The sequence below is a fragment of the Chiloscyllium plagiosum genome, unplaced genomic scaffold, assembly GCF_037043375.1.
Source record: "Chiloscyllium plagiosum isolate Xiang-an unplaced genomic scaffold, Cpla_swu_hap1 HiC_scaffold_48, whole genome shotgun sequence".
Classification (NCBI taxonomy): Eukaryota; Metazoa; Chordata; class Chondrichthyes; order Orectolobiformes; family Hemiscylliidae; genus Chiloscyllium; species Chiloscyllium plagiosum.
In genome coordinates, this window is record NW_028270186.1 from 4,011,488 (window position 1) to 4,030,147 (window position 18,660).

At 44.5% G+C, this 18,660-nt stretch overlaps 1 protein-coding gene and 1 long non-coding RNA gene across 3 annotated transcripts in view; one reads left to right on the plus strand and one right to left on the minus strand.

Annotated features, from left to right (window-relative positions):
• The window catches only part of pebp4 (phosphatidylethanolamine binding protein 4), a 553,891-nt gene that overhangs the window by 47,900 nt on the left and 487,331 nt on the right, over positions 1-18,660 (minus strand). The gene's annotated exons all lie outside the window — the stretch shown is intronic.
• The window catches only part of LOC148135686 (uncharacterized), a 50,332-nt gene that overhangs the window by 25,578 nt on the left and 6,094 nt on the right, over positions 1-18,660 (plus strand). Inside the window, exon 2 of the long non-coding RNA XR_015754877.1 lies at positions 500-646. This is a non-coding gene — a long non-coding RNA (uncharacterized LOC148135686). The remainder of the gene's footprint in view (positions 1-499; positions 647-18,660) is intronic.

The window sequence follows — 18,660 nt, forward strand, 5'->3', positions numbered from 1 at the left end:
AAAGGAAATAAAATCAGACAACACTGCAGGCACAAACCTAGTCTCGCACCCATCATTTACCTGGAAAATTAATTGTCAAGCTCTGTTTAAGCAGAGAGCTTGCTTTGTTGATAACTTAATTGGGGTCAAGTGGATATTACTGATCTAGTTTATTGCTGCAGTACATGCACCTACAAAATAAAGACCTTTTAATGAGTCACCTTCCAATAAAGATGGAATGATAAATCAAAATGTCTACTCACTGAATTTTCATGTGCTCTGATCCATTTCCAAACCAAATTGACCCTGATTAATTACCCTTCTTGTGCATGTGGTGGCATAGGAATCACCAGTTCAGTTTCCCTCAGATGATATTGCTTGGAGAAATCATTATGGTCGATAGAACCAAAAGGTCTTGTCATCTTTCCGACATATCGATCTGATGAAGACATGGAGGCGGCTTGGCTAGACACTCGTAATTGTAGGTATCACACAAGACATTTGTTTCCTTCACCCACAGGCTCAGAGTTGACTGACTGAGAAACTTCACTTTTTTTGGATCTCAGAAGTCTGTGCTTCCCCCTGGAGGTTACTGGGGAGATTTGGCAACAGCTGGATGAAAATATACTCCCCATAATGATGAACAGGCAGCTGAAGACTATTGCAGGTAACAATTTGATTAACCTCCGGTACCATTTGAGGAAGACATTGAAATCTTCCAGAACTACAGAATGAGGGGTTTAAGGAAATTAGCATTAGTTACAAGGTTGTACTGGTGAAATTAATGGAACTGAAAGCTGCTGAATTCCCAGGTCCTGCATGTCTAATTCCAGCGTGTTCAAGTACAGTGAGAGTTGCTGCATAAGTGATTATCTTTCAAAAATTCTATGGATTCTATCATTATTCCTGCAGTTCAAAGGTGGCAAATATCCCCCTATTACTTAAAATGAGAGCAAGCGAGAAAACAGAGAACTATAGACCTGCTAGACATACATTTATCTCAGGAAAGATATCATTGTCATAGAGGGAGTGAATGAAGATTCCTGAGATGGTAGACGGTCTCATGAAAAGAGATAGAACAAACTGGCCTTATATTCTCCACCGTTTGAAAGAAGCGATTGCGCTGAAACATACAATATTCTGAAATCGTTAGGCAGGGGAGATGCAGGTAAGATGTTTCCCCTGGTTGGGGAGTTGTGAATCAGTTCAAAAAATATGGGGAATGCTGCTTAGGTCTGAAAGGAAGGCTTTGAATGCTTTGATGAGCCATGATCATATTGAATGGTGGGCCAGACTCCATGAACAGGTCTACTCCTGTTCCTATATTCCTCACAACTCCTTCAGCCCAGTGATAATGTCACTTGCCCTTTTTTGATTATACTCTTTCATGGTAAGAGTATGATGTCACTTGCCCTTTTCATTATACTCTGTCATTGGCTTGCTCAACCAGCATTAACAGTCCACCCCTAATTGCTGGAGAAAAGGTGGTGGTGATCTGTCTTCTTCTTGAACTGCTGCTGTCCCTGTCGTGTCGGTGCATCTACAATACTGTTTGGAAGGAAGTTTTGGGTTTTTGACCTCGCAACACGAACTAAATACTACTACAGTTGTTATGGGGGATTTCAACATGCAGGTAGACTGGGAGAATCAGGATGGTATTGGACCTCAAGAAAGAGACTTTGTGGAGTGCCTCCGAGATGGATTCTTAGAACAGCTGGTGCTGGAGCCTACCAGGGATCTGGTATTGTGTAACAAACCAGAATTGATCAGGGACCTCGAAGTGAACGAGCCATTGGGAAGTGGTGACCATAATACAATAAGCTTCAATCTGCAATTTGAGAGGGAGAGGGTACAATCGTAAGTGACAATATTTCAGTTGAATAAAGGGAACTATGGAGCTATGAGGGAGGAGCTGGCCAATGTTCAATGGTGCAATACCTTAGCAGGGATGACAGTGGAGGAACAATGGCCGATATTTCTGTGTATAATGCAGAAGATGCAGGATCAGTTCATTCCAAAAAGGAATAAAGATCCTAGGAGGAGGCATGGGTGGCCGTGGCTGACGAGGGAAGTTAAGGAACATATAAAGTTAAAAGAGAAAAAGTATAACATAGCAAAGATAAGTGGGAAAACGGAGGACTGGGAAGCTTTTAAAGAACAACAGAGGATTACTAGGAAGGAAATACGCAGAGAAAAAATGAGGTACGAAGGTAAATGGGCCAAAAATATAAAGGAGGACAGTAAAAGCTTTTTTAGGTATGTGAAAGACAAAAAAAATGGTTAAGACTAAAATTGGGCCCTTGGAGACAGAAACAGGGGAATATATTACAGGGAACAAAGAAATGGCAGAAGAATTGAATTGGTACTTCAGATCTGTGTTCACTTTAAGCAATCTCCCTGAGGTAACAGTGGCTGAAGGACCTGAAGTGAAGGGAATTTATATTTGCCAGGAATTGGTGTTGGAGAGACTGTTAGGTCTGAAGATTGATAAGTCCTCAGGACCTGATGGTCTACATCCCAGGGTACTGAAGGAGGTGGCTCGAGAAATCGCAGATGCGTTGGTGATTATTTTCCAGAGTTTGATAGATTCTGGATCAGTTCCTGTGGATTGGAGGGTGGCTAATGATGTACCACTTTTTAAGAAAGGTGGGAGAGAGAAAGCAGGAAATTATAGACCAGTTAGTCTGATCTCTGTGGTAGGAAAGATGCTGGAGTCTATTATAAAGGATGAAATTACGACACATCTGGACAGTAGTAACAGGATAGGTCAGAGTCATCATGGATTTATGAAGGGGAAATCATGCTTGACTAATCTTCTGGAATTTTTTGAGGATGTAACTCTGAAGATGGACAAGGGAGATCCAGTAGATGTAGTGTACCTGGACTTTCAGAAAGCTTTTGATAAAGTCCCACATAGGAGGTTAGTGAGCAAAATTAGGGCGCATAGTATTGGGGGCAAAGTACTAACTTGGATTGAAAGTTGGTTGGCTGACAGGAAACAAAGAGTAGTGATAAACGGCTCCATTTCGGAATGGCAGGCAGTGACCAGTGGGGTACCGCAGGGATCAGTGCTGGGACCACAGCTTTTTACAATATATATTAATGATATAGAAGATGGTATTAATAATAACATTAGCAAATTTGCTGATGATACTAAGCTGGGTGGCAGCGTGAAATGTGAGGAGGATGTTAGGAGATTACAGGGTGACCTGGACAGGTTAGGTGAGTGGTCAGATGCATGGCAGATGCAGTTTAATGTGGATAAATGTATGGTTATCCACTTTGGTGGCAAGAACAGGAAGGCAGATTACTACCTAAATGGAATCAATTTAGGTAAAGGGGCAGTACAAAGAGATCTGGGTGTTCTTGTACACCAGTCAATGAAGGTAAGCATGCAGGTACAGCAGGTAGTGAAGAAGGCTAATAGCATGCTGGCCTTCATAACAAGAGGGATTGAGTATAGAAGCAAAGTGGTTCTTCTGCAGCTGTACAGGGCCCTGGTGAGACCACACCTGGAGTACTGTGTGCAGTTCTGGTCTCCAAATTTGAGGAAAGACATTCTGGCTATTGAGGGAGTGCAGCGTAGGTTCACGAGGTCATTTCCTGGAATGGCGGGACTACCTTAAGCTGAAAGACTGGAGCGACTGGGCTTGTATACCCTTGAGTTTAGAAGACTGAGAGGGGATCTGATTGAGACGTATAAGATTATTAAAGGATTGGACATGCTGGAGACAGGAAACATGTTTCTGTTGATGGGTGAGTGCCGAACCAGAGGACACAGCTTAAAAATATGGGTAGACAATTTAGGACAGAGATGAGGAGAAATTTCTTCACCCAGAGAGTGGTGGCTGTGTGGAATGCTCTGCCCCAGAGGGCAGTGGAGGCCCAGCTTCTGGATTCATTTAAGAAAGAATTGGATAGAGCTCTCAAGGATAGTGGAATAAAGGGTTATGGAGATAAGGCAGGAACAGGATACTGATTAAGGATGATCAGCCATGATCATATTGAATGGTGGTGCAGGCTCAAAGGGCAGAATGGCCTATTCCTCCACCTATTGTCTATTGTCTAAATGGCAATACATTTCCAGGTCAGGATGGTGAGGGGATTAGATGGTGAGTGCTCTCACACAGCTGCTGCTCATGCCCTTCAAGTTGGTGACGGTTGTAGATTTGTAAGGTGTTGCCAAAAAAGCCAGCACTGCATCTTAGGGATGGTATATATTCTGCCAGTGAAAGACAGAGTGAACAATGGCATGCTGATCAAGCAGACTGCTGATGGCCTGGATGGTGTCCACCTTCTTGAGTGTTGTTGGAACTGTGCTCATCCAGGCAAGTGGGGAGCGTACATCTTCCTGAGATGGTAGACAGGCTTTGGGGAATTAGGACATGAGATTCTCCCTGTAGGATTCTCAACTTCTGACCTGTTCTTGGAGCCACAGTATTGAGACGGCTGGTCCAATTCAGTTTCTGGTCAATGAAGCTCCCCAGAATAGTGAGGGATTTACTGATAGTCTAACCATTGAAAGCCAAAGGACAATGGCCGGATTCTCCTTTGTTGGAGATGGCCATTGCCTGACCTTTGTGTGGCACAATATTGCTGCATATGAGCACAAGCTGCTTGAGTTCTGAGGAGTCATGAATTGTGCTCCATATTGTGCAATCATCAGTGGACATTTCTACTAGCAGCAGTTATAGAGGGCAGATGACCACCACCTTCTCAAGGGCAATTAGGGATGTGTGAGAAATACTGGCCTAGCCAGTAACATCCACATCCCATGAACAAATCGTTTTGAAAAACTGCAAAATGGAACATAAGATTTGAAATGCAGACTGGTTGTGACCTTATTGAAGGACTAAACAGCCTACTTATACTCCTGATTCAGATGTTTATATTGTCATGACTCGCTGGGCTTGCTTACTGGATATTAAGCGCTGCTATTCCCAGAGTTGTCGCAAAAGTGAAAGATTTTATCAAAATGCACAAACGATCCCCGATTTAATTGTTTGTTTAGACGCAGGTGAAGAGAATATGTGGATGAAGTTTCTGTTTTTACCAAGAATAACCTTTTAGAACAAATAAATAGATTCTAGCCATAGCGCAACAAGAATGAACCATGGAAAACATAACAGTACTCGTGGAAATTCTCTTTCACTTATGAATTCCCCTTGCACATACATTGACAGATAAAGAAAAAATGGATGTTATGGATGGTAGGAAGAAATCTGGGAAGAAAGTTCAATGGTCCCAGTCCACATCATTCTTCGAGATGATCTTTCTGCTTGCCAGGATTTACTAATCTCTGATGCCTTTTCCGTGTACTTTTCATCTCCTTGCAGGAGGAATAGAGTGACTCATTCAAAACATATAAATCTCTGGTTTATTGTCAAAACCTACCATTTAGGCTTCAGGTATTTTCTGTGACAGAGAGATATGCCATTTTCCCTTTCATCCACACCTCGAAACCAGGCACATATATGTTGACAGGCAGATGGCCATTATCATCTACAACTGGTCACTACTCCACAAACGAATCAACAACCTGTTGCTGGCTGAATGTTACCTTACACACATCTTCTGGTGCCAGTCTGTCAGCAGCCAGTCTCTCCAACTGGAAAAAAACAGCTGTGTAAACACAACTTACAATGAGTTTCAGTACTTACTTTTAAAAAGTGTAAGAATCCCTTCTACAACTGTTGTTTTTTAAACAAACTGCTTTTCCAAATTCAGTCCACAATCAAAAATACAGAAATATGGAAAAGGAAGCAAATGTACTGCAGACAGATTTGCGCATGACAGTATAACAGGGGTAAATCAGGTTGTGAAGGAATACAGTCGACAGAAAAATATTGATTGGGTACGTAAGTGTGCAAGAAGTTGGCAAATGGAGTGTAATGTGGGAAAATGTGAATTGTTAATTTTAGAAGGGAGAACAGAGAAACAAAATATTATTTAAAAGGAAAAAAGTGCAAAAACCTGCAACTCAAAAAGACTGGGGGCTTGTGTCTGAAACACAGAAAGCTGGCACAGAACTGCAGCAGGTAATCAGGAAGGGTAATGAAATGTTGGCTTTTATTTCAAGAGCTTAGCAGTATAAGAGCAGGAAAACATTAATGCAGCTATACAAGGTGCTGCTGAGACCACATCTGGAGTACCGTGAGCAGTTTTGGTCCCTCTATTTACAGAAAGATAAATTTGATTGGAGGCAATTCAGAGAAGATTCACGAGGATTGTCCCTTGTATTGTTGCATGAAAAGAAACATAAACTTGAGTTAAGGTGTGTCAAAGTACCATTTATTGTACAAAAGCTTTTGGGAGCACAGTGCGTTGACCCTGAACAGCAAGTCTGGCAGCACTGTCTCTCTCCAAATAAAGTAGTACCATTGCTTTTTATTCCCTTGGTGACGTGCCAGCACAATCACAGAGGAAGCCCACCCCGTTTACATGTCCGGTGCCATTTTGGCACCTTGCGCCCCAGAAGTCCGCTTGGTCCACAGGATGGTCCTAGCCCACTGACCGCCTTGAAGTGGTTCTTTGTGCTGCTGGTCTACCTGTTTTGAAATGCTTCCATGGTACAGCAGGCTTCCCCGCTGCTCTGTCAATGAGGGAGCATGCATCATGCCTGCGTTCTTTAACCCTTTAACTGCTTCTACCCTTTAGCTAGTGTTAACTAATTCTACACTTTAACTACTTTTAACTTCAGGCCTTCAGTCTGAAGGGATTGTCTAATGAGCAAAGGTTAAATAGGTTGGGACTTGCCTCACTGGGGCTTAGAAGAATGAGAGGTGATCTCACTGAAATATACAGGAATCTTAAAAGGGTTGACAGGGTAAATGCTGAGAGGATGTTTCCATGCTGGGAGAGCCAAAGATCAGACAGCATGGTTGCTAAATAGAGGTGTGCCAATTTCAGACTGAGATGAGGTGGCACCTCTTCTCTCAGAGGGCTGAGAGTCCTTGGAACTCCTTACCACAGGGAGGTGTGGGGGCAGAGTCTTGTGTCTATTCTTGATCAATAGGAGAATCAAGGGTTATGACCTAAGTGCAGGAAAGTGGACGTGAGCAATGTCGGGTCAGTCATGATCCTATCGAATGGCAGAACAGACTTGAGGGATCAAATGGCCTCCTCCTGTTCCTATTTCTTACGGTTATATATGTCTTTACAATGTACTCTCTTTCCCCATCGCCTGGAATCTGATCTCTCAGCTCCTTGACTTTACAATTACCTTGTGTTTAAATGGTTTCATACCATGGTGCTTGCCTGTTTTTGTTCAAGTTTCAGTACTATTTAGCATTAACAAGGAGTGCCAGCACCTTAGATACTTCCACTTACCAAGACTATTAAAATTGATTTTGGTATGCTTGTGAGGATTGACTCATATTGTGGGCTAGGGTGGACACCAGACTGGGTTATAACATCTGCTAACCAGGGCGAGGAAATTAAATTGCATCAGACTCAATTAAGACTCTGATGAGTCCCAGAGTCACATGGATCAGAACAAGATGGAACATAGTTCTTTTTAATCCAATTAATATTTTTCCCTTTATATAAAATCAAATTTGGGCAGTTGTGCGACCCTTAGCAGTTTGCACTAGACATTCTTCCACAAGTGGGAGAAACTCATGAGTCACCAATGATACAAACACAGAACAGCTTTCTGGACAATACGCAAATAAATTAGGAACACACCAACCCTGGACTGATATTCTGCCTTTGATTTTAGCTGATCGATGGCATTCTATGGTGACTGAAAAGATTTGATTTCACGAGAGTGAATCGTCATTTCTGCAGTAGATGAAATAGTTTCAGGCTGGCCTTTTATGCATTCGAAGAGGGGTTTATGAATTGGACGTTTGTCTAAGATTTGGCAGATTTCCAATCATATTGGACAGTTTCAAGTTCTCATAGGGGTGTTGCCAATCTGACTCCAATCCTTTTGACTGTTTATAATTTTAAAAAGGCCCTGTGAGGTTAAGAATTGTTCCAAATTCAAAACAAACTCCTCTGGTGTTGCTGAAAATGTTTTATTGCTTCTTCAGAGTAAAGTTTAATATGTTCATTCACATGATCGGGGGATTGATGTATCAGCACTGGGGCAGCCTTGACTTTGACACTAATGGAAGAGGGGGATCAAGAAACTAGCAGTGCTCTGAGGAGGTTTCAGGGTCTTAGATCAAATTTGGGGGTGAGATAGTTCAGAAAACACAAGGTGAGGGATTCTATTTCGATTCAATATTTGATGCAGGCGATTCAGGATCATAGAGAAAAGAGATTCCAGATTCTGGGAGAATGGAGGGCTGCTCTTAGACTGGGAAACAAAATGGGAATGCAGTTCCTGGTCTGTTGAACATTGAGAGTACAGTACAATTTGGAAATGCTTCTGGTGCAGAAATCCCAGAACTGGAGTCCAAGGACCCGGATGGAGAAGTGCCTTCTCAATTGGGGCTCAGTTGGATGCAGCAACCTTTTGGTGGTGTGTGATGGGTGGGGAGGCCAGGAGTAAGCAGGAAAAAGGGACCTGAGCATCACTTGGCTCTTCTTAATGCATTCAGAGCCTGGTCTCCACTCTAATTCAGTCTGGCAGTCTCTGAGGCTCATCGGCAACTCACTCAAACAAAGCACCTTCATCATTCACCGTAATCCCTGCCATCAACCGGATATAGAATTTATGTTCAGGTTTCCAGCAACCTTTTGTGCTCTGTCTGAGTTTGCCAGCTGATGCAGTTCTGGATGTAGGTTTGCCCTACAATGAGCTGGAAGGTTCATTTTCAGACGTTTTGTCACCGTACTAGGTAGCATCTTCAGTGAGCCTCCAGACAAAGAACTGCTAATGTTTCCTGCTTTCTATTTTTACGTTTGGGCTACTTTGGGTTGATGATGTCATTTCCTGTGGTGACGTCATTCCTATGGTGATGTCATTTCCTGTTATTTTTCTCAGGGGGTGGTAAATGGGGTCCAAGTCAATATGTTTGTTGATAGAGTTCCGGTTGGAACGTCATGCTTCTAGGAATTCTCGAGCATGTCTCTGTTTGGCTCGTCCTTGGATGGATGGTTTGTCCCAGTCGAAGTGGTGTCCTTCCTTATCTGTATGTAAGGATACGAGTGAGAGAGGGTCATGTCGTTTTGTGGCTAGTTGGTGTTCATTTATTCTGGTGGCTAGTTATCTGCATGTTTGTCCAATGTAGTGTTTGTTACAGTTGATACAATCTTTAATGAGAATTAATTTCCATGAATAAGCAAAAGGAACCCAGAAAGGAGGGCATGGAACATTCAAGATGTGTGAGAGAGTGAAAGTAGAGATATGTTGGTGGTGCTGGTGACCACATAGAATGTGCAGGAGAGCCCTGGTCGAAAATCACGTTATAAATGAGTGATTTCTCACCCAACCAAGGTCATCAATTGTGCACTCTCCCTAATTTAGTTTGAAAACAAAACTGAATTTTCCAGAAGAGTGCCAGATTGGAAAAGTTGTTTGACCTACATTTTCATCTCTTCAGGTTTTTGGTAACTGTTCTCTGCCAATGAGATAGAAAGCCCAGCGGCTACACTATCAGGCTGGGGCATGAACCTTTTCCTTCACTATCAGTGGGCTTACAGAGGAAATTGTATTGAGGCAGAAATTTTAACCTGTAAGATCCTTCGCCACAAGAAACCAACGACGCAGACGGCCTTTAAAGAAAATATCAGCCTTTGTTCGCTCACACCATGAATGGGTTGCAGTCAGAATGCCACATATTTCACCCCAGGACTTGCAGTGAGTATCCATGCTGACTCTTCGGTTATGGCAATGCAATATGAGGCCAAATGGTGAACAGACCCAGTGGATGCACAAAGTCCCATGGCACATTTTGGAGAAGAACGTGGAATGTTTCATTTCTTTCCCCCGACCAACAGTTACATCCCAGGCAATCAGCCCAAAGCAAATATAATTGGCCATTTGTTTCCTTGCTCTCTCATTGTGAAAGCTGACTGCAGTGTTGAGTGAAATTGCATTTCAGGGGTCACTCACTGATTGGAAGGTGCTTTCCAAATTTTTTTTCCCTCTGTGCAACCCCACTGTGAAATTTTAAACTTGTCACAACTCCACTGTGAAATCTCTGAGGGTGTGGCTGGGGGAGAGAGAAAGAACCCATGAGAGCAGTGAGGGCTGAGGGGGTGACACTGAGCAGCAGAGCTCCGAGACATTCATTGTTGCCTCCAGCGCTCACACCTCAAAGACTAAGCAGGCCCATTGGGGTTCCGACCCCCAACTGCTGTAAACCCACTTGGCAATCCTGAGGGCATGAAAATCACAATGTAAATGCAAGTTATTTAGTTATTCAAGCAGAGGAAAACACAGGGCCAAGAGACAAGAACAGAGCACGAGGATTACATTTGGACTTGGCCAATACATGCTATAAGATGAATCGCTCCCTGCTGTGCACCAAAGTCGTGCAGCTTCACCATGTGGCTTGGAATGAGTAACTCATCTCCTGACTCCCCAAAGTCTGTCCACCATCTACGAGGTACAAATCAGGAGTGTGCTGGAATACTTTCCCTTGCCTGGATGGGTACAGCTCCAACAACACTTGAGAAGCTTGAAACCATCCAGCATAAAGTTTGATTGGCAACACATCCACAAACATCCACTCTCACCACTATTGACACACAGTGTGTACTATTGACAAGATGCACAGCAGAAATTCACCAAAGATCCTTTGACAGTACCTTCCAAACCTACAATCACTTCCATCTAGTACAAGGTAGCAGATACGTGGGAACACCATTCATGCAAGATCCTCTTCAAGCCACTCACCAAACAAAAAAAAAAAGAACTGTAGACGCTGGACATCAGAAATACACATCCTGACATGTTAACATTCTGCTGTCCCTTCAGTGTTGTTGCGTTGAAATCCTGGAACTCTCTCCCGAGTGGGTTTGTGGGTCATCCTGCATCACATGGACTGCAGTGGTTAAAGAAGGCATCTCACCACCACTTTCTCAAGGGGAAACGAGAGACAGGCAATCTATGCCGGGCCCACCCAGTGACACCTGTGTCCAACAAATGAATAAAAAGGAATGAGTACATCATTACTCAGCAGTGAGTGTGGCATCCCAGGATAAATTTGATCCCAGCTCTTTATGAATAACATAATGACAACATGCTAGGTAATACAAGTATGAGCTTACTGAAGAATGTTCCAATTTGCGCTTCCTGAACTGAGTTTGGAATTTATATTTTTCTTCTCCCCTGGCTGCTGAGAGTTCAGAATCAAAGGGTGTTCAATTATGACTCCTGGTATGGATGATTGTGTGGTCTTTCTCAATCAGCTGATCCTTTCCTACTCAATCCTACTCGGATTTTAAAGTGCATTCTTCATCCAACTCATGTCCGGTTTCACTGCAACTTCAAAAGTAACATTTGCAATTAGACAAGCATTAGATGTTTAACCAAATCCAGACGTGCCTTTGAGTTTTCAGAGTAAGGTTATTGACTCTTTTATCTGGTCAGAATTTGTTGCCCCGGCAGCGGTTCAATTCTTCACACGCATTAAAATACACTATGATTCTAGTTATTTTAATCACCATTCTCAGATGGTATGACACACCTCTCAAGCATGTGGGACTTGATGCCCAGATGTCTTGGTCTCAGAGGTAGATTTGCTCTCACTGCACCACAAGAACCCTTTCTGGATTGAGACAATCCAAATTAATTCATTCCCTGTGACGACTGATACCACTAATATCAATGAGCTGGAGGCAAGAGGGACACATACAGGACACTGCAAATAGAGCTTATTTAACCAGCAAAGAGTTTCTTTGAACAGAGTCTGCACGAAGCATAGTAGACACAAGCCCATGTCAAAATGATGGCAAGATTTCCCAATGAAGCCAAGAATATTTTTCAACACAATGCAGTGTGTGCAGGTTAGTTACAGAATATCAATGATGTGTTTAAGATCAATCCCAGTGTAGACTCCAGGCATGATTGATGGGACATTTATCAAATTATCCAACCATTTGGGCCAGCACTGTGGGTTGGCTGACAGCCCCAGCTTTGAGGTATAGCAGCTGCCACAAACCACTCCCTCGAGAAGGTCCCCATTTCACAGCGATGATCAGCTGCAAAGGCCACCTTTTCATGGTTGGAGAGATGGTGAGTCTGATTTTAAATGTCCTTTTGCTCACTCACCTGTCACGGCATCCTGGTGCTGCTTTCAGGTGGTACTGGAGTGGAGTTACTGGGCGAGATCTCCAGTTTTGAAACACTAATCAATTAACTTCTTTGTCTTACGTTTGTTAAACGGCTGCCCTGAGGAAAATCACATTGAGACAGTGTTTTTCACAGAGGGTGGAGTATTTAATTCCATTACCCAGGAGACGGCTGGGAGTTAGGGAAACTGGAAGAGCACAGCTAATCCAGAATCTGGTTTCCAGCATCTGCAGTCATTGTTTTTACCCAGTTAGGGAAACTGGCTTAAGCAGGGAAGGCTGACGTTGGCCTTCCTATGCAGAGATCATTTAATGGTCAAGAGGGATCTCATCCCACTGCTGTTGGCTTTGCATTAGTGACAGGAGCATCTGGAGGTCATCAGTAAAAGCTGGTGACCACCCTGTGGTTTCAGGGAAAGGGAGTGTCATCTGACCAGACCCCCATCCCTCAAAAACACTCCCCAGAACCAACTCTCTCTTGTTGGGGGCTGTCTAACTGGTCTCAGAAAGCAGCCTCCATCCCCATAGTTGGCCAGCAGCTTTTGGAGGTCAGACCTCAGCCCTGAAAGACATATAAGCCCTTTCATCAGGCAGTTGTTGTCAGTGGTAGAAACGCTGGTCCCTTGAAGGATCAACCAGAACAGCTCCAGACTGGATTGAGAGCAGGTAATCTCCCTCCCGTGATGTTTTCATTTGGATTTCCCCCTTTTTGTTTTTAGTTCGTTCCACTTCTCTTAGTCAGTGTTTTTTTTCTTTTCCTTAATTTATTGAACAAAGAATAAAAGCTGAGTTCTTCCCCGCCTGAGGTGTTGGCTTTTGCACAGAGAAAGGGCTCATAAGGGAAAGGTGGAAACTGATGCTTGTGCTCAACCACAGATCCATGATGAAACATTCGTAAATCTCTGAAAGTCTTCGGCAAGGACAAAGCGGGAACTGCAGATGCAGGAGACCAGAGTCGAAAAGTGTGGCACTGGAAAAGCACAGCCGGTCAGGCAACATCCGAGAAGCAGACGAGTCGGTGTTTTGGACATAAGCCCCTTCATCAGGAATGTGTTGGGGGAAGGGGGCTGAGAGATAAATAGGAGGATGAGGGTTGGGTTGGGGCTGGGGGGAAGGTAGCTGGGATGGCGATAAATGGATGCAGATAGGTGAATGTGATAGGGTGCTGGAGAGGGTGGAATGGATAGGTGGGAAGGAAGCTGGACAGGTAGGACAGGTCAAGAGGGTTATGCCAGGTTGGAGGGGGAGATGAGAAAACTGGTGAAATGGATGTTGATGCTATGGGGTTGGAAGTCCCAATGCAGAAGTCGAGGCGTTCTTCCTCCGGTTGTTGGGTGGTTTGGATTTGGCAGTGGAGGCAGCCCAGGACCTACATGTCCTTGATGGGAGGGGAAGTTGAAGTGATCGGCCACAGGGCAGTGGGGTTGGTTGGCACGTGTCCCAGAGATTTCCCTGAAACGCTCCGTGAGTTGGTGACCTGTCTGACCGATGTAGAGGAGACCACACCAAGAGCAACAGACACAGCAGATGACACGTGCGGAGATGCAGGAAAATCTCTGCTGGATGTGGAAGGATTCTTTGCAGCCTTGGACGGAGGTGATGGGGGAGTTGTGGGCGCAGGTTTTACACTTCTTATGGTGGCAAGAGAAGGTGCCGGGTGTGGAGGGTGGGTTGGGTGGGGATGCGTGGACCTAACGAGGGAGTTGTGAAAGGACTGGACTGTCTGGAATACTGATAGAGGAAGGGAGGGAAATATGTTGCTGGTGGTCCAGTCTGATTGTAGGTGACACAAATGGTGGAGGATAATGCGCTGTATCTGGATATTCGTGAGGTAGAAGGTGAGGACCTATCCCTTTTGCAGTTCGGAGGGGTAGGGTACAAGGCTGAGGTGCGGGTGTGGAGGAGGTGCACTGGAGGACATTGTTGATCACATGTGAGGGGAAATTGCGGTCCTTGAAGTTGGAGGCCACCTGGGATGTCTGGGAGTAGAATTGCTCCTCCTGGGGACAGATACAGTGAAGTGGAGGAAATGGGAGTAAGGGATCGTGGGAGGAGGTGTAGTCTAGACAGCTGTGGGAGATGATAGGTTTGAAATCTATGTCTGCGTTGAGTTGGTCACCAGAGATGGAGACGGAAAGGTCCAGGCAGGGGAGGGACATGTCCAAGATGGTCCAGGTGAACTTAAAGTCAGGTTGGAAAATGTTAGTGAGGTTGATGAACTATTCAACAGCCAAAGTTTTTGAGTGTCCATTTCAACATTTGGGGAGCAAATTGTGAAACATTTATCAGCTGATGGCCATGCAGGGGTTCTGTAGGGGTTCTGAAAATGGCCAAGGCATGGTTGCCCTCTGCTCTCCAACCATTGTATGGAGCCACTGTTTTGGCCATCAAATTCAGTCCTGTGTACATTTCTGACCACCAGCAAAACTAATAACAGGGTGCTGAAGCAAGCAGTGAAATTCCTGCCTGTTAACTCTGTTTCTTTCACCATGGATATTGCCAGACCTGTTAAATATTTCCAGCACTTCCTCTGTTTCACTTTAGTCCCCCCGGGAAATTAGTCAGTTGTATTTAAGAAGGCAGCTCAGCACCACTTTTACCTGAAGGGCAGTTGAGACTGGGCAATAAGGCGACGGATAAGTGCTGGAAAATGGAAATCAAACAGATGGATACTACATGACAGGTGCAGACATAATAGGCTGAAGGATCTCTTTTCTTTTCCCGAGAAAACTCTACTACTTCATGACTCACCACAAATGCTGGTCTGGTCAGTAATGCCCACATCACTTGAATAAATTATAAACTGTGAGTAATATCCAAAATGGAGAGAATAAACAAAGGAGGTGAAACAAATTGTGTCCAGAGTCAATGTCGACTTATATTTTTCTTTCATTGCTGCTGAATTACAAACAAGTTCCCAATTGGAGCAGCTGTTGCAAAGTGAAATAGTGGTGTGGGTATCTAAAGATAACACAGGAATGCCAAAAACAAAAGTGTGAGACTTGTTTATTTCTGTAGGAAGTATGGTTGCAGGAGGTGGGATGCTTGAGAACGAGATAAACTATCGGGATTAGGAAAGCCAGTGGGAGTTGCAACTGGGCTTGCAAACAATCTGGAGGAGTGTAGTAATCTCAATAGACGTGGTTAACATCCCTGCCAGGATGCATGATCAGACTATTACTGTAGTCAGTGGAAAGCAAGCTCCTCAGAAAGGCAGATGAATGTTAATCAGCGAGTCACCAGTAGTGGATATTCCACATCAAACAGAACAATTCCATCACCAGTGAAGTTGCCCACAGACTGATGAACATTGGACATTGTGAAAAGTGAGAAGGTTAAGATGGTTAAGTGCCATTTGTAGACAATTAGTAACAAATGAATTCCCCTTGGCAAACAATCAACAGTTATGCACAACATTCCTGACAGCAGAAACAGTTCAGAGTGCTGTGAACAAGGAGTCTGATAGGCGATGGAAGGCTGTTTGAAGAGAGAGAGAGAAGTGAAGGCATAGTTGAATTGGATTTCATTTTTAGGGGTAACAACACAAAAAACTCCTGAGACAGAATTGCAGAGAGCAATGAAAAATTGACTTCCCACCCACAATCAGACAGTAAGTGGTGAAGGGTACAAGGTTAGATTTACAGAGGGAGAGCGAGTAAAGACATGCGAACATCTCAAAACAAGGACATCGATACCGAAGGATATGGGAAAACAGTGGTGATTGCTGTGTGACATGAAGAAAAAAAAACTTTACATCTCAGAAAAACAGAAACGAGATGCTTGTGGCCTAGTTGGTTCAACATCAACTGATGTTTATGGTTCCCATGAGTTTCCTCCAACTTCTCTTCACTGAACCCTATTAACATATCCTTCTTTCCATTCCCCCTTGTGTTCAGATTGAACTTTCCTTTCAAAGCATCCATGTTCCTTTGGTGGAAAGTGTCAAATTCTAACCACTGTCTCTGAGTGAAGAAGTTTCTCCTGAATTCCTCATTGGGTCCCTTATTAATGACTGTCTGATACTGTCAGCTCTGTAGTTTTGATGGAATTGGAAACATTTTCTCTTCACCTCGTCTGTTAAATCCCTTCACAACTTTGAACTTTGTGCTTTAAAGATTTTACTGCAGGGACAATCTTAACTCCCTCCTTTCCAACAACTAATTTCAGCCAAAATAGGCAGACAGAAAATTTGTGGGCTTGGAGGTGAAAGCAGGAAAATTGGCAGATAACAGAAATAGGTGGCCTTGGCTTCAATGACATTTTATTAACAGAGTTTTAGATTAACCCAGGATCTGTGGATTGACCTGCAGCTGGATAAAAGCTGGTGACAAAGAGTTATAAGTGTTTAAACTGAGATCATGCTTTGCAGAATATGTCACCATTAAGTGACAGTGAGACCCTAGGACACAAAGAGGTGGTGACTTGTGCACTTATGGGAGCAGGTACAGCTGAAGTCAATGCTTGAGCAAAGGACAATATAGCCAAGCAGAAATTAAGGTGCATATGAAAGGTAATCAGGAGTTGGATGAGAATTGCAGAAACATGAGTTCGATGTAAGAGGAGGATCTCTCTCTCTCCCACTCACTGTCACAGGCAAACTTTCTTGGTTTTTCTGAAATAATTTTCACAGAGAAAAAGGAAACACTTAGAGCTGAAAAAATCCTGAGAGATTGGGCGGCCTGACTAGATATCCAATCTATCATTTGCTGGCAATATCATGGCTGTGGATACAAGTAACCATGCCAGCTTTCCATTCAACCAATGTACAAGCAGCACTGAGGAGTGCAGCATCACCATCCCACTCTCTCTCAGGTTGACTAACTGACCCCTCAGGATCATTAGTCAGGGAGCTGGACCCTTGATCTCTCCTGGAGACTGCACCCCTCTGAAGATGGAGTCATGCTGTATCCTAGAGAAATTAGCAGCCAGTGTACAGCGCTGTAAAGTTATTTTCTACTTAAAACTTTTGGTGGACTCTGTCCTTGGCAGCATTCTGAATGTAATTGCTGATGAGGTGGCCTTGAATGGAACACCACACTCAGTGAACAAAGTTGGCAGAGGCCAAGTTCAATCATGAGCCTTGGACTGACATGCCTAAACAGGGGCAGGGGCGAGGACAGAGCACGGCCATCCATGCTGCGAGAACTGCCCTTCAGAAAACAAGGTTACTTAGGACATGGCACTGTCCCTCTGTATGGCGGGTATCGCTGAATCCCATGTTGAATGCTGGTGTGTTGATGATACTGGCGCTTTTTCTTCTTGTGTTTCCATCCTTCTCCCTGAAGAGCCGCCATACCTGTATGCTCAGAGGAATGATTGTGTGGCTCACACAGACACTCCCTGCACCTGCAGCAAGCACCAGCACAAGAATACCCACACTGGGAATTCTGAATCAGCCTTGCAGAATGAAACACTGTTTGGAGCACACACAGCACCAGGCAGGACCAAGTCCAGGTGGCAGCAGAGGAACATCCAAAGGCTGGCAGGGTGACAAGCCCAAGAGAAACCTCAGTTGCTGAGCTTTGAGACTGTTTTTATATACTGCTTGTTTAGAAAAGAATCCTGCCTTTTGACCACCACCATTTGAAATGTCAACTTGGGGATATATTTTTCAGGAGAAAGTGAGGACTGCAGATGCTGGAGACCAGAGCTGAAAAATGTGTTGCTGGAAAAGTGCAGCAGCTCAGGCAGCATCCAAGGAGCAGGAGAATCAACGTTTCGGGCATAAGCCCTTCTTCAGGAATGAGGAGGGTGTGGAAAGCAGGCTAAGATAAAAGGCAGGGAGGAGGGACTTGGGGGAGGGGCGTTGGGAATGCGATAGGTGGAAGGAGGTTAAGGTGAGGGTGATAGGCCGGAGAGGGGGTGGGGACGGAGAGGTCGGGAAGAAGACTGCAGGTCAAGAAGGTGGTGCTGAGTCCAGGGGTTGGGAATGAGATAAGGTGGGGGGAGGGGAAATGAGGAAGCTGGAGAAATCTGCATTCATCCCTTGTGGCTGGAGGGTTCAGAGCGGAAGATGAGGCGCTCTTCCTCCAGGCGTCATGTTGCCATGGTCTGGCGATAGAGGAGGCCAAGGACCTGTATGTCCTTGGCAGAGTGGGAGGGGGAGTTAAAGTGTTCAGTCACAGGGCGGTTGGGTTGGTTGGTGCGGATATCCCAGAGGTGTTCTCTGAAACGTTCCGCAAGTAGGCGGCTTGTCTCCCCAATGTGGAGGAGGCCATATCGGGTGCAGCGGATGCAGTAAATGATGTGTGTGGAGGTGCAGGTGAATTTGTGACGGATATGGAAGGATTCCTTGGGGCCTTGGAGGGAAGTGAGGGGAGAGGTGTGGGTGCAAGTTTTGCATTTCTTGCGGTTGCAGGGGAAGGTGCCGGGAGTGGAGGTTGGGTTGGTGGGGGGTGTGGACCTGACGAGGGAGTCGTGGAGGGAGTGGTCTTCCCGGAACGCTGATAGGGGAGGGGAGGGAAATATATCCTTGATTTTTTTTTACATGCA